This window comes from Schistocerca americana, chromosome 3 (genome assembly GCF_021461395.2).
Source record: "Schistocerca americana isolate TAMUIC-IGC-003095 chromosome 3, iqSchAmer2.1, whole genome shotgun sequence".
In the NCBI taxonomy this organism is placed as follows: domain Eukaryota; kingdom Metazoa; phylum Arthropoda; class Insecta; order Orthoptera; family Acrididae; genus Schistocerca; species Schistocerca americana.
In genome coordinates, this window is record NC_060121.1 from 242,998,008 (window position 1) to 243,014,898 (window position 16,891).

Genomic DNA, 16,891 nt, shown 5'->3' on the forward strand with positions numbered 1-16,891 from the left:
TGGGAATTTTCGGCACCAGTTTCGCGCACACTTTTCTATGTTACATTGGTTATGTAAAATTTTTCTTTCGCCTTCTTTGTCAATTCCCACAGTTTCAGCAATCGATCGAATACTCTACCGACGATCGAATCAGATTATCTGCTTTTTCAATATTTTTATCCGTTTTTGATGTTGATGGACGTCCCGGGCGTGAATCATCTTCGTCTTCCCGGCCATGGGAACTCTCGAACCACTCAATCACTCATGTACATGATAAACGGTCTTCGCCATACTCTTCTTTTAGTAACAGATGCAGTTCAGTAGCAGTTTTTCCATGTTTCAAGTGAAACGGACAGTTCGTTGCTCCGTTATCACAGTTATTTTTCCAGAAAAACAAAATAACAGCTCTTAACAAAAACGAGAGCCACGGCCACAGTGATTTGTCTAGACACCAGAGATGCCGCATTCGACTGAGAAGTCTTTACGCTTCACAGCAATTGGTCGTTCATCTTAGATGCACGCATACTTACTCTGTAACAGCATCAGTGCTGTTAATTTATAGCCACGCGTCGAACACATTGGTCCTGCCGTTTCGGTAAAGGTAGGGTGTCCATTTCATTTTCATTGAAAAAAGGGACATTTAAAATAAATTAGAGAAAAACCTGGGACAATGAAGAAAAAAACGGGACATAAATATTGTATTGACTAAATTTAATACACATAAAAGTTTACCTTTACAACGTGCACTCAGATGATCCCAAACCACTTTTTACAATTATTCTGCCACACTATCACCGTACTTTTCACTTTTATGTACTTTATCAACAAGTGCATTGTCGTCTGAAATTGTATCATAAAAGTCAGTACACGATAGCTTCTTGTGCTGCCAACTGCCTATCCATTTCTGTTACTGATTTTAAGTTTACATAGTAGTCACTCACGCATTTAGTTGCTCTTTTCGTTTGATCACTGATGCGATGTTTCTTCGTCTTAATGTGATTCACAATGTCAGACCTTCCACCATGACCAATAGCAAATTTTGATCTGCACAACGTACATTCTACAGTTTCTCCACTACCAGTGACAAAAGGAAACTCGATTTTTATACTGCTGTTAAAATTACACTTTCGGTTTGGCATAATGAAACAGTGATTGCACAGTGCAAAACATTAACAGTATGATGACGAAAGCCAGAGAGCAAGTATCAGTGGTGTAGAGCATCTCTGGACCGAAAGGACGGATTCAGTGGGTCGATTTAGAAAAGGAGAATCTTCGTTGTTGAAACTTCCAGGCAGATTTAAACTGTGTGCCGGACCGAGACTCGAACTCGGGACCTTTGCCTTTCACGGGCAAGTGTCTATCGACTGAGCTACCCAAGCACGACTCACGCCCCGTCCTCACAGCTTTAATTCCGCCAGTACCTCGTCTCCTACCTTCCAAACTTTACAGAAGCTCTCCTGCGAACCTTGCAGAACTAGCACTACTGAAAGAAAGGATATTGCGGAGACATGGCTTAGCCACAGCCTGGGGGTTGTTTCTTGAATGAAATTTCCACTCTACAGCGGAGTGTGCGCTGATATGAAACTTCCTGGCAGATTAAAACTGTGTGTCGGACCGAGACTCGAACTCGGGACCTTTGCCTTTCGCGGGCAAGTGCTCTACCGACTGAGTGTCGGTCCGGCACACAGTTTTAATCTGCCAGGAAGTTTTCAAATCAGCGCACACTCCGCTGTAGAGTAGAAATTTCATTCTATATCTTCGTTGTTATTCGTAACCTATAGTTCGTTTAAATTTTGCGATTTTTGACAGTTCGGTACATGTTTGGTTTTTTTTTTTTTTTTTTTTTTTAATTTCCAAATTTATGAAACATACATAACCCATTTTCTAACACTTTTGAGTGGGTGTATTAAGACTAACTATCTCTGCTGTTAGTACTACAGAAGTGGTTTATTAATGCATGAACACTATTTATTTAGCAGCTTTTGCTATGTGTGAATGATCGGCCTCTTAGCCTCTCTGGAATCCTGCCAGAGAGTTGCCCGTCCCTAGTCACGTGGAGGCGGGCCGCTACTACTAGAGAAACCACTCCATTTATACTACTCTTTTATTCCCCCCACCACCATACTGATCTAACTACAACTACTAGCTACTATGAATCAAAGACTTAAACAAACGTAGTATTTACATATTTACATTTGCGCATTAGATCTGAAGCGCATTTACTCTCTCCAAAGGTAGGCTCGCTGGGCCTCCCTTGAGATTTTAATTTACCAATTTTGCGAAATTGCTGAACAATTCGCTTTTTGTCAATATTTCGTTAACATTTCTTGTTTGCAGAAGCTGCGTCTCTACTGAGACAGCCTCTTCGTATATTGGGCACTAAAACACTGTGTGTTCTGGCGATCCTTCGTGGGCACCACAGTCACACTCCGGTGTTGGCCTTTTACCTATTTTATGCAGGTACGTGGGATAGGGACCATGTCCTGTAAGGAAGTGTACAAGGCCCTGTGAGGGCTTCATTATCTTGTTCTTTAGTCTTCCCCTTACTGTGGGTAGAAACCCGTGGACTCTACGGCCTGTACTGGACCCATCCCATTCGTCCTGCCAAATGTCAAGCACTTTTCCTCGGATGGCTTTGACGCTTACCAGAGGAATGCCCATTATATTTTGCACCATGTCGATGTTCTGTTTGCGCAGCCAGTAGAAGGCTGCGTGCTGCCTTATTATTAGGTCTAGTGGACATAGACCCATAATTACCAACAGAGCATCTGTTGGACTTGTGTTGAATGCTCCAATGCATCTCAACAGAACGTTCCTCTGTATTCGCCTGACAGCAGCGGCAGGCCGCACGAGAGCTAGCCTGTGGGCCCACACACTGGATCCGTGCCCTACTATTGGTGCCAATATACTGTTGTGATATATGTTTATTGCTTTTGACGACAAATGAAATCTTCTTTGTCCAATTGATATTATCTTATTGAACAGAGCTAAGGACTTTGTCGTTATTTGCTCAATATGCGGAATGAAACTCCAATTCTCATCTAGATATACCCCTAGGTAACGGGCATATCTCTGTCGCGACACTGCCTGACCATTAATTCTGACTGTTGGGTCCCTTTTTAACTTGCCTTTTAAGAGCATGTATTGCGATTTTTGTGGCGCAATAGACATTTTAGTCTTCTCACACCAATCTGTTAACAGACCAATAGCCAGTCGTGATCGATCTTCGATCACAATGCGAGTGTCACCTTCCACTAGAATTACGAGATCATCCGCATAAGCAACGACACCCAGAACTGCAGTCTCTCCCTGCAGGACGTTCAACAATGGTTCCATGTTGATATCCCAGAAAATGGGACCACACACCGATCCCTGGGGACAACCACGGGATACTCTCTTAATTACGACGGCTCCAGGAGCCGTTATTTTAGCGATTCTTCCATCACAGTAGGCCTCCAGACAGCCATATAGTAGCTGCGGGCACCCAATCTCTCTTAGGCGAGAGAAGAGTGCCGGCCACCACAGGTTATCGAAGGCCCCTGAGATGTCTATCATTATGCCCAGAACATACTTCGATGTAGCTGAGTGAACAATCCGGCAAACCTCATTGATCGCATCCTGAGTGGAGCGACCCTTTCGGAATCCGAACTGCCTACCACTCATGCCGTGCAAAGTTCGGTGACTCAGGAGTCGGTCAGCCAGCAACTTCTCAAATGCTTTGCCCATTACATCCAGCAGACAGATAGGCCGATAGGATCTCGGCATCGTTGGATCTTTGTCAGGGCCTTTCCTGATAATTACAACTTCTGCAGTTTTCCACCTCTGTGGATAATAGCCCATCTGTAAACAGATGTTGTAAATACGACTTAATGCCGGGGCGACCAAGTGTGCGAGTCCCTGTAAGATCTCCACAGGGATCCCATCAGGACCAGGTGCCTTCTTCTTTGCAAAGGTGTAGATAGTTGCTTCTACCTCCTCTGCAGAGAAAGGGCACACGTTTGTATCGTTAAGATACGGATTCGAGAGCGCCTGACGTATTTCCCGTTGCCCGTGCGAATCCTGGTCTTCGATGTCATCTGGAAGTAGTGTGTCTAACAGCAGTCTTGCCGTTTCTTCCCAATTCTTGGTCGTGCCACCATCCCCAGCACGTAGTGTAGACAACATCAAGGGCGATCTAATTTTTTCTTGAACGATTTTGTAAGGAACTCCCCAAGGGTCTGTTCCCAGCTGATCGTTCACAAATCTTTCCCAGGATTGGCGCCTTGTGATGTCTAACTGATCCTTGTATCTCTGCTTCAGACGACGATAAATACGCAGGTGGTATTGTCGTTCGTCGTGGGCAAAGCTCCTTTGATAGTTGCTTCGCGCCCTTCTGACCGACCGTTTAAGCACAGTCAATTCAGGGGTCCGTGGGGTGGACTCCCTGCAGATGTATCTCGCTATTCGAGGTACAGTCAGAGTGATAGCTGTTTGCACGGAGCTTACAAGCTCCTCCACAGCTTCATCAATATTACCTATGTCCTCCTCGAAGGACATGTTTGGGGTATGCTGAAAGTCATCACACGCTTCGTAGCGTAAATAATTGCGCAGTTAATAGCAAGTCAAACAACCAGTAACGTAAAATACTCTAGCCAAGCGGAATCATAAAAAAAAACGGGACATTTGAACGTCCCCAAAAAAACTTTCGGGACAGTGGGACATTTTGGTAAAAAACGGGACTGTCCCGGGAAAAACGGGACGAATGGACAACCTAGGTAAAGGCCTGTAGTGCACACAGGAAGTATTATGTCTCAATTTTGACGTGATTAAATGTTGGTTTCTACTGTTCACTACTTTCGAGTATGTAGACATTCATTCGTCCAACAAGTCACTTCAAGTTTCTGTGGTGCACTTCTGGAAACGGGGGCGGGGGTTGGATAAGGGGGATACCCCGACCGTGCGCCGTGACAGAGCGGCTGGTCGGGCTGACGTCACGACCCGCTTTGAGCGTCCCATGTTGTGCGCGTCGCTCTGCCAGTCTGGGTGGGTATCGAGCGCATTGCGTCATAGCTGCGTCAGCCGCCAGCGGGAATTCCAGCCCGCCGCCCCCGCCTCCTCCCACCACCGCATTAATGCTCTTCGTGAAACGTTCGCGGGAGCCGCGCGCGGACGGGCAGGTTTATTCTTCCGCAGTCACGGCACCCACCCGACGGCGAGATGGGTTGGGTAGGCGCCGCTGATTTACTGGAATGTCGAGGACACGCTCCGCCGTGTTCACTGCGGGAGAGCGCTCTGGCCTTGAGGAACAGGCCGCTGTTTTGTAATATAGTGAGCCGAGCAGATACATCGATTTAAAGTCCACTGCGTAGCGTGTGTGAAGCCGACTGATGAAGTCAAACTGAAAAATAGTAAATTGATTTATTTATTTAACCTGATCGGATTAGGGCCATCAGGCCCTCTCTTACATCGGACCAGTGTTCCACACATGCAGATTTCACTCATTAGAGTTACATCATGACAATAGTTTAAATAAGAAAAGTAGATTATAATTTTTAACTTTTTTTTTTTTTTTTTTTTTTTTTTTTTTTTTTTTTTTTTTTTTTTTGCAGCGACAGCAACTGAAATTGTTTATGTGAGAACATACAGCCTACAGTTGCAGGTTAACTTTATCGTTTACCTAGATTACTCTCGTGACAATATGAATAAAGAGTAATGACTAAGACCTAATAAAGTAAATGCTGGCAGTATTTTTATAACAGGTGCTATACATACAAATAATGACAAAAGCAATAATAATAACAGTAAAAAAAATCAAATAATAATCATAAACATGAGAAAAATTGACAATAGTAATGAGGATTTGTGCAGATGTACATTAATATCTTGGTGTGTAAAGTAGACGTTTACTAGTATAGCGAGTTTTGGGGAAGGGAGATTTAAGAAGGGAGAAAGAGGGAAGTAATGAGATGAAGTGCATTCATGTACAGAGGAAGGCATTACTGTTGCTTAAGTAGATACGTCATTGACTGTTTTTTGAAGCCGGACATGTTTTTAAGTTCTCTAACATAACGAGGGAGGTTATTCCAGAGTCGGGTTCCCGCTACTGTAAAGGACTTGGAGAAGGTGACTGAGCGATGCAGTGGAACAGAGAAGATTTTATTATGATGGGAACGTGTGTTTCTGTCATGTTGTTCCGACATAAGCGTTAAGGACGAGAGAGATATGAGGAACAGTGTACATTTATAAGGCAGTAGATGAGACAGAGTGAATGGAAATCTCAGCGTTTGTCTGCACGCAGCTAGGACAATTTTGCTTATGCTGGTGAAATGCGATCAAAAAGTCGAACGTCATAGATATATCGGACGCAGGCATTCATGACCAGTTCCAGACGTCGCGAATTTTCCTGAGAGAGGCCTTATAGGATACTTACTTTACTTTTTCGTGTCCGGAGATTTGTTTCAAAGCCTTTCAGCCCAATGTCGGGCCAAGTCCAATGATTCTCTCTTCTCAAGCCATAGTTCGTCAAGGATACACCTTGAGGGGCAGATTGAACACTGTAGAAGGTGTTCCATATCCTGAACTTCACCACAGTCGCATTTGTTGTCTCCTTCGTCCTTGAAGCCCCATTTGACTAGGTTTGCTTTAACTGGTGCTACGCCTGTTCTGATGCGGTTCAGTGTTCTCCAAATCTTCCAGCTTGATGCACTGCCGCTGAGTATTTCTCGTGAGGCAGGGTAGTCCTTCGGAGACTCGTTCAATTCACTAGTGAGAAATCTCTTGCAGGATTTAAGTCTGCTACGTCCACATGAAGAACCATGCAGCGGGTGGCGCTCGTCGAAAATCTGTTTAAATTTTTCTGTATGTTCGTGCGCAATTCTTCGGGATTCAGGAGATGAGAATCCAGCTGCTTTGTATATTTTCCCAAGTGGAGTGGGTTTCATGCATCCTGTTGTTAGCTTGCATGTTTCATTAAGGACTGTAGCGACTTTTTTGGCATGTGTGGATCGAGACCATACAGGGCATGCATATTCTGCCGTGGAGAAGCAAAGTGCTTGAGCAGTTCGGCAGGTTTTTTCACAGTGATATCTGTACGTCACTGATCTATCCAGCATGACACCAAGGTATGTTGGTTTGTCCGTATGGTCCAGATTGTTGCCATTCCAGGTGACGTTCAGCTTCCTGTTTGCCTGTTTTGTGCGGAGGTGGAAAGCGCTAACCTGTGTCTTAGATGGATTTGGTTTGAGGGAGTTCTCTTTATAGTATTCAGACATTACGTGTAGCGAGCTTTCTAATTTCCCTTCTACTTTCTCGAAGCTATTTCCTTGCGCTGTAATGGCCAGATCATCGGCATACAAGAAATGGGTAGTACGTTCCGGTGTTGGTTGATCATTGGTGTATAGGTTAAATAGTAGGGGGGCCAGCACACTTCCCTGGGCGAGACCGTTCTTTTGTCGACGCCATCGGCTTTTTTTTCCGTCCAGCATTACATAAAAGTCAGTTTTGCAGCAGAGATTCAATGATTTTTGTGAACTGATGATCCTTAAATGTACAGTACAGTTTTTCCATGAGCTTTCTGTGGTTGACGGTGTCGTATGCAGAACTGAAGTCCACCAATGCTACACCTGTTATTTGTTTGTTTTCAAACCCTTCCTCTATGTGTTCTGTGAGTGCTAGGATTTGACTGGTGCCTGATTTCCCGGGTCTGAATCCAGCCTGTTGGGGAATGAGCTTTTGGTCTGCGATATTTGCTATGCGGTTTAGGTTTATTCGTTCGTACAGTTTGTACAGATGGCACAGGAGTGCTATTGGGCGGTAGTTCTTCGGTTGACCTGCGTCTTTCCCAGATTTTAGTAGCGCCACTACCTTTGATTTCCTCCATATCTTTGGGATCTTAAACGTTTTTAAGCAATGATTAAAGAGCTGCAGGATCCATTGTTTGGTACTAGGTCCGAGCTGTTTGATCTGTTCCACGCATATACCGTCGACTCCCGCTGCTTTCCCATTTTTCATTGAGTTCATTCCATGATTAAGATCTTTCATAGTAAATGGTATTTCGAACATGCTTGACTCTTGACTCTGAATTCTGCTGATTTTTATTTTCTGACATTTCTTGTTGGGTTTTCCATTTAGTAGGAGCTGATGGGCAATTTGATTGGGTGTTACTGAAGAGCATTGTTTAGCTGTCCCAAAGTCACAATTAAGTTTTTTTATTAAGTTCCAAGCGACTTTCTGCTGTGGGTCATATCCATTCTTTCCAGAGTTTCGACCCATTTCCTTTGTCTTGATTCACTAATCATTTCCATTAGTGTGTCTCCACATTGGACTACTTCTTCACTAAAGGGGTCCTGTTCGTAAAGCATTTCGTACTCCCTCAGGATATTCTTTGATTCGTCAGAGAGACCTGGGATGAAATGCTCTCTGCAGCCTCGGGGTATGTGTCTTCGAGAAATGTTTTGGAGGGTCTCTACGAAAGTTTGGTAATTTTCTGGAATTTGGTGTAGATTTTTTATTTCTGCTTCCAGTTCCACAGCATATTTTATCCATTTAGCTTTTTTAAAGTTGAAGCGTCTGCGGAATGGTATTTTCGTTGTTCTCAAAGCAGCGTATATTTGGATTCCGATAGGTCGGTGTTGTGTTTTAGGAAGAGGTGCGTATGCAGTTTTTAAGCATCGGTCTTCCACGTTTGCGCTTACAAAACAGATATCAGGGTTGTATTCGCGCTTCCAGATTTTGCTGCTGAACGAGCATGGTAGCTTGGGATCATGGATCAGGGATAAGTTATTTATTTCCGCCCACTGCTCTAATTTATGTCCGTTGTCGTCTGTATGTTTGTAGCCCCATGATGTGCTGTGGCAGTTGAAGTCTCCTAAGATGAACTGTGTTTTCTGGTTGTTGAAGTTTGGCGGCAAAGTCAAGTTGAACTTCTCTCCGGGCGGCTTGTATACTGACGTTACGGTGAAGGTGCTACACTCGACAGTCAGTAATTCTATGTTATTGGATGTAGTTCTGTTAGTTGATATTATGGCCATCTCAGGTTTTGTGAAGACAGCGCTGCCATATTTAGGATGTGGATTTTCTATGGCTAATTTCATTCCTTCTATTTCTGGTCTTATTGCCCCTTCTTTCTTGTGTGTTTCTTGTATACACAGTATGTCCCATTTGTGCGTGGGGCAAAGTTGTGGTATGATTTGTTGTTTGTTTTTGGTGATACCCTCTACGTTTAGGCTTGCAATCGTCAGAGTTGGCTTTGAGAAGGGCCCATTCTTTTTTGCTTTTCCGGTGTTGGAAGGATTGGCCGTTGTCTTTTATTGCAACGTTTCCGGGGGACGCCGGCATTATCTGGCAGATGATTCTCGGTCTCTTATATCAGATAGTCCACGCGTGGAGACTCCTTCCTTGTCCCCCCTTGTAGGATAATATCGCTGTAGTCAATGATTGGGAGTACAAGCGTTTGTACTAATTTGTTTTTCTGATCAAAAGGGACGAGTTTTTTATATTTTTGTAGGACATGAAGGGATGCTGATGCTTTTTTGCACACTGCAGTTACGTGCTCTGTCCAATTTAGATTTTCATCTGTTATTACTCCCAAACTCTTTGCTGAGGGAGAGATTCCCGATGTTTTGGGCTAACGAGCTTAGAGTGACCAACAAGTACCGCTTGGGTTTCAGATGGGTTTAGTTTTAGTCCTATGTCCTGTGCCCATTTTGATAGTGCATCGAGATCAGTACTGATATTTTCAATAGCTTTCTTAAGATTGCTTGGTTTCACACTTAGATACAACTGAAGGTCATCAGCATACATATGATATTTGCAATAGGTCAGAACCGATGACACATCATTGACATACAGAGAGAAGAGTATAGGACCTAATACTGAGCCTTGGGGAACGCCTGACACTACCTGCCGCCATTGTGATTTTATATTCCCGGACAGGACGCGTTGCTGACGAGACGTTATGTATGAGCGAAACCATTGCACTGCAGTTGGTGTGAAATTTAGACCGCTAAGTTTGGCTAGTAAGATGCCGAAGTCGACAGTATCAAATGCTTTGCTGAAATCTAAGAAGCAAATGATAGTCGCTTCTTGTCTGTCCATGGCAAGTTTCAGGTCATCTGTCACCATTATCAGAGCGGATGTTGTGCTTCGATGTTTACGGAAACCTGATTGGTATTCGTCTAGTAGGTTGTTAGTAGTTAGGTAGTTGGTGGGCTTGTCATGGACTATATATTCTAAGGCCTTTGATAGTGCAGGAAAAAGGCAGATGGGGTGGTAGTCAGAGGGTGCTGTGGCGATGTCCTTTTTAGGCAGTGGCTTAATTTGTCCCAGTTTCCAGGCCTCAGGGAGCACACTTGTGATTAATGAATCGTTGAAAATGTCCCCTAGGACTTAGAACTACTTAAACCCAACTAACCTAAGGACATCACACACATCCATGCCCGAGGCAGGATTCGATACTGCGACCGTAGCGGTCGCGCGGTTCCAGACTGTAGTGGCTAGAACCGCTCGGCCACTTCGGCCGGGATGGTCATTGTAATTCCTGTGATTCAATATGCCCTAGAAAAGCGTAAACCGTGCTATTTTTACCTACAGTTGCGGACAGGCTACATTAAAATCGTAAGGCAGGTCAATAACCCCATATATTAGGAAGGCGTGTGTAAGGGGTTCATTATGTATGAGGTTTACTGTTCACTACCTTACTGGTGCAAATGTAGTTTCAATGTATTGCTCAAGCGTTGACTGCGATATAAAACATCTCTGCTGCAATAGAATCGCAGGTCAGAGCAGTGTCGGCAGCAGTAGTAATCGCTCGCTCCTACAGAGCAGGTCGTAGTAGCTCACCGCTACATTACAGTTGGTAGCCATGTAAGAGCAATAGCAGTCGCCGCTGGCGCAGCGCAGTTCATTGCCATGTAGTGTAACGTAAACTTTATTATTCTTCATCGCCATGCGCGTACTTAAATTTGCTGTCTGAGATGTTAATATGAATTTGTTTCAATCTTTTTGCGGTTTGTCAGCACCAATTAAGTCAGACTTGCAATGTTCAATTTTTTGTGTAATGGTTTGCAGAAATATTTTCAATAATAACGTTTTTCAGAACATAATTTTTTACCGGTCATGTACATGAATTTAAATATTTTACAAATTTTCCCAGATCCTAGTCATGTGTCGTTTAATGATCGGAGGACAAGCTATGCAGCTGTGTCAACAAACAAAGTCAGTTTCTTTTTTTTATAATGCAAATCTCAGATAAATGTTGTTCAGTAGTAGTAGATAGGCCAGCATTGCACTAAGCTGTGACATTTAGGGGCAAATATATACACAGCGTTATCCGGCGACACCATTATGAGGTAAGAATTTTTCAGTTTATTCAGGTTGATTTCACAGGGCCATGACGTAGCGCTGCCCACGTCGAAAATTTATCAGTTTAAATTCTCAGTTTTGTACTAGAAATTATTGTATATACGGGAAGGTTATTACATTTGCTCCAGTAAGGTAGTGAACAGTAAATCTCTTACATTATGAACCCCTTACTCCTGGGCTCCTCGAATGTATTGCATATATCGTGTCTCGAGTGTTCCTTCTTGGTTAAACCGTAAAAAATCTTCCATAGGCTTTACTGTAGCCATGATCTGGTGAGAACCAACAAGCCATGTGAATGGTTGTTACTTTTGTATGACAACTCAATTTCCATAAGGTATTTCCAAGAAAAACAAGTCTTCCTTGACACATTCTAACATACCGTCGATCGTGCGATCAGTGTCTCACGCTGCCTGTTCCTGTCCCATCTGATTATGACAGTGACAAAGGCGGTAGTGAAACTGGTGCTGCACCATAACCTTCAAAACCCAGTAATTCTAAAGATCTTGATATTGTGTGTAACTATGAGTGTACAGAGATTCAAAAAATAACACAGTGTGAACTTAATGACCTAGTGAGAGATCTGGAATTGTCGAAAAGTGAAGCTGAACTGTTGGCAACAAGACTAAAACAGTGGAATTGTCTTGAGAAGGCGGTAAATGTGACTTCGTTTCGTGCCCGCCATATGCCATTCCTTCCATTTTTCGAAAGTGATAAGAAATTGGTATTTTGTAGTGAAGTACAGGACTAATGGCAGCTATGGGCATTGACTATAAAACTGGACAGTGGAGGTTGTTCATCGACTTTTCCAACGCAATTCTCAAGTAGAGATGGGCAAATTCGTTCATCTTTGGGAACTAGTTCACTGGTGATCGCTCTTTTTTGGGAACCGTTCATTTTTAGTCATTCAACGCTCATTTGTGCATGGTATATGGTTCTTATGAAAAATGGAAAATCAGTAGCATAGATGACTGAAGATGAAAGGCGCAAAGAGGAGGCACTTGCGTCCCCTCTGGAGTATAGAATTTTTATTAATTACGGAATTCTCACACTCTTGTAGAAGTAATTTTCGCGATTCGTTTAGCCAACTGTAGCGTTGTGTGGCTGATCTCAGTGAAGTAAAATAATAAAATAAGGTGGCGCAAGAAAAACCGGCCCCGACTACAGAGTGCTCGCCAATTACGCACGATTTGTTGCCCGCTACAAGCAGAATAGATAAACATATAATAATTAGGCAGTAGAGAAACAACAAATAAGCTAATGCAAACAACAACTTCGAAACAACAGATGACGATTGGTGGGCGACAATGAGCAGTCAAGTACTCGGGGCCAATTTTTCGTGCGCCACCCTGTACCACTGAAATAATATTGTAGTAGTTATCGTATTCTCTTTACAGAATGTGACACCAGACACTCGATTATGGAGCGCGTGCTTCCATAACTATGAACATGCTGTTTTACCTTGGATCAAAAAAAAAAAAAGACGGAAAACTGCCACTGCGCCGCCTTCCTTTGCATGTGTAACAACAACAAAATTTGCCTTTTATAAGGATGTCTTCTGCTGTTTATCGAAATAGTGAAGTAAGCTGATATACCCTTTTGTTACCTGAAAAGATGTGTGTATTACATACCACGTAATTTTTATGTAATTTACGTAATTATAAAATACATTTTAATTACCGGTCGTGGAGGCTGAATAGAATTCGAAAAGAATCAGTCCAAAGTTCACAAAAGGTTTGAAACAGATCTAGGATGGGCATGTGCAGCGAACGAAACGAACAACCCGATACTGAACTAACTAGGAACAGCCGCTAGTGGAACTGCGACGAGTGGCCACGCGAAGGAGGACGAGTCCGGCCGAGCGGGACCGAGACCGAGACAGACGGGAACGGCAGCGAGGCTGGAACGAGACCGGCCGACGTGCCGTTGCGGGAACGAGACCGACCGTTTCCAGTTCCCGGGAACTACAAGTAGAAAGCCGCGACCGAAGTGAACTATGAAAGACTGTTCCTTAGAATTCGTTCTTCGCTCCTTCCGTTCATCTTGCTGAACCGTTCCTTTGGACCCATTAGTTTGCGAGCGACCCATCTCTAGCCGCAAGTGTGTGTTACTGAATAATAACAACGCTTTGCTATAGATTCAGACAGGATATGCACCTTACATGAAAGAAATATATGATAATATGAAACAATTGTTACTGCGATTGAACTGTGACAAGTCTGAATTGCAGATTTCCAGGGATCTGAAAGTCATAGGCATGTCACTTAGGCTGCATCACCGCTGCACCAAATTCCGTTGCTTCTTGTGCAACTGGGATAGCCGCGACAAAGCACTTCATTATAAAACAAAGATTGGTGTAAGCGGCAGTCACTCGAAACCGGATCTCACAATGTTATACACGAAGCAGTTGTCGAATCGAAGAACACAATTCTCCCTGGTCTTCATATAAAATTGGGGCTAATAAAAAACTTCGCACGGCAACGGACGAAACTGGGGCAGCATTTCTCTGTTTGCACGAGATACTTCTACATCCCAGTGAAGCGAAAATAAAACAGAGGATTTTCGTCGGTCCTCAGCTACGCAAATTGTACAAAGATGAGCATTTCAATACCATTCCTGACAGGTGATAAAAAGTTAGCTTGGGATGTGTTTGTTCAAATGTCAACAAACTTTCTAGGAAATAAGAGGGCACAAAACATTAAGGAACAGGTGCAAATCTTCTGCACTGCTACAGAAGGCTGCGGTGCAACGTGTCCTTAAAGTTACATTCCCTAGGTTCCCACTTAGACTTCTTGCCTAACAGCTGCGCAGCTTTAACCGGCGAAAATGCTTCCACCAGCAAATTTACAACATGGAGATGAGATTCCAGGGAATGTGTAGTGCATCAGTGTTAGACGAATTGCTGGACTGTAATAAGGGAATGACCAGCAGAAAACTACAAACTGCAGGCAAGGCGGCTGCGCCCCCGGTGAATTTCTTCCGGGGGATGCAAGGTAAACAGATGCTTAAGATTGTATAGGCAATTACGTAAAGATGCCATAACTTCAAAACGGGAGCTAATCTTGCATTCTATACAATATTTTCATTATCAGTACACCAGAAAACATAAAGCTTAACTGTTTTCATGCCAGTTACACAAAATGGCTCTGAGCACTATGGAACTCAACTGCTGAGGTCATCAGTCCCCTAGAACTTAGAACTAGTTAAACCTAACTAACCTAAGGACATCACACACATCCATGCCCGAGGCAGGATTCGAACCTGCGACCGTAGCGGTCTCGCGGTTCCAGACTGCAGCGCCAGAACCGCGCGACCACTTCGGCCGGCAGTTACACAAAAATGGCAAAATTTTGTTACCTAGTGTTATTAAATCAGGGAAAGACTCGATTCATCTGAACACGTTTTGTCGAATTATTAATCGAATTTGCGTATTAAAAAAATGGAGAGCGGAAGGCCTGACGCTTATCATACTGTTAAAGTTGTGAGAGTGTACTTTCCTGGGTTGAGTCATGCAGTATATTGCTTTCTCCTGAGTATATATCGCAAAAAGATCATGAAGGTAAAATAAGAGTGATTCGTGTACACACGGAGGCTTACCAGCAATCCCGTGAACCATTCGTATCTGTAGCGGGAAACGAGGCAAAGGACACTGGCACATAAAGTATTCTCCGCCGCTCACCGTGAGGTGACTTGAGAAGTACTCGTATAGACATAGATATAGATGTAGAAGGAATTAAAAGGGAAAGCCGTTTGAAGCCTTTACTATCATATGCAAGGAGTGAGGAAGAAAAGGATTTAACTGCAGCTACACTACTGGCCATTAAAATTGCTACACCAAGAAGAAATGCAGATGATAAACGGGTATTCATTTGACAAATATATTATACTAGAACTGACATGTGATTACATTTTCACACAATCTGGGTGCGTAGATCCTGAGAAATCAGTACCCACAACAACCACCTCTGGCCGTAATAACGGCCTTCATACACCTGGGCATTGAGTCAAACAGAGCTTGGATGGCGTGTACAGGTACAGCTGCCCATGCAGCTTCAACACGATACCACACTTCATCAAGAGTAGTGACTGGCGTATTGTGACGAGCGAGTTGCTCGGCCACCATTGATCAGACGTTTTCAGTTGGTGAGAGATCTGAAGAATGTGCTGGCCAGGGCAGCAGTCGAACATTTTCTGTATCCAGAAAGGCCCGTACAGGACCTGCAACATGCGTTCGTGCATTATCCTGCTGAAATGTAGGGTTTCGCAGGGATCCAATGAAGGGTAGAGCCACGGGTCGATCTGAAATGTAACGTCCACTGTTCAAACCAATGGCACCGCATACCATCACGCTGGCTGATACACCAATATGGCGATGAAGAGTACACGCTTCCAATGTGCGTTCACCACGATGTTACCAAACACGGATGCGACCATCATGATGCTGTAAACAGAACCTAGATTCATCCGAAAAAATGACGTTTTGCCATTCGTGCACGCAGGTTCGTCGTTGAGAACACCATCGTAGGCGCCCCTGTCTGTGATGTTGCGTCAAGGGTAACCGCAGCCATGGTCTCCAAGCCGATAGTCCGTGCTCCTGCAACCGTCGTCGAACTGTTCGTGCAGATGGTTGTTGTCTTGCAAACGTCCCCATCTGTTGACTCAGGGATCGAGACGTGGCTGCACGATCCGCTACAGCCATGCGGATAAGATGCCTGTCATCTCGACTGCTAGTGATACGAGACCGTTGGGATCCAGCACGGCGTTCCGTATTACCCTCCTGAACCCACCCATTCCATATTCCGCTAACAGTCATTGGATCTCGACCAACGCGAGCAGCAATGTAGCGACACGATAAACCGCAATCATGATAGGCTACAATCCGACCTTTATCGAAGTCGGAAACGTGATGGTACGCATTTCTCCTCCTTACACGAGGAATCACAACAACGTTTCACCAGGCAACGCCGGTCAACTGCTGTTTGTGTATGAGAAATCGGTTGGGAACTTTCCTCATGTCAGCACGCTGTAGGTGTCGCCACGGGCGCCAACCTTGTGTGAATGCTCTGAAAAGCTAATCATTTGCATATGACAGCATCTTCTTCGTGTCGGTTAAATTTCGCGTCTGCAGAACGTCATCCTCGTGGTGCAGCAATTTTAATGGCCAGTAGTGTAATTTCGAATGTTTTATGCGATATTCTCGGTTCGTAGAAAGTGACAGTGAGATAATTGTAGCACCTCTTACTGAAGTGCTGATAGATTTTTGTCTTATTTGGGTATATGGGAGGGAGGTGTTTTACCTAAATTTCGTAAGATTTAACACGTGAAATTTTATTAGGCGAGGTATTAATAATAATTTCCGAGTCATATATCACCTGGAAAGGGTGAGAATACACGTCATCATTTGGCTATTTACAATATATCAGCAAAATTCGGAGATTGCTTATATAGCCTGCGCAACAGATTTATAGGATCAAATTTTAGAAATCCCGAGATTGGCTCCCATTGCGACGCATAAGTTTGAAATTCGGCTCAGAGGGGCCTACAACATTTATCAGTAAGTGTGCACAACCGTGGC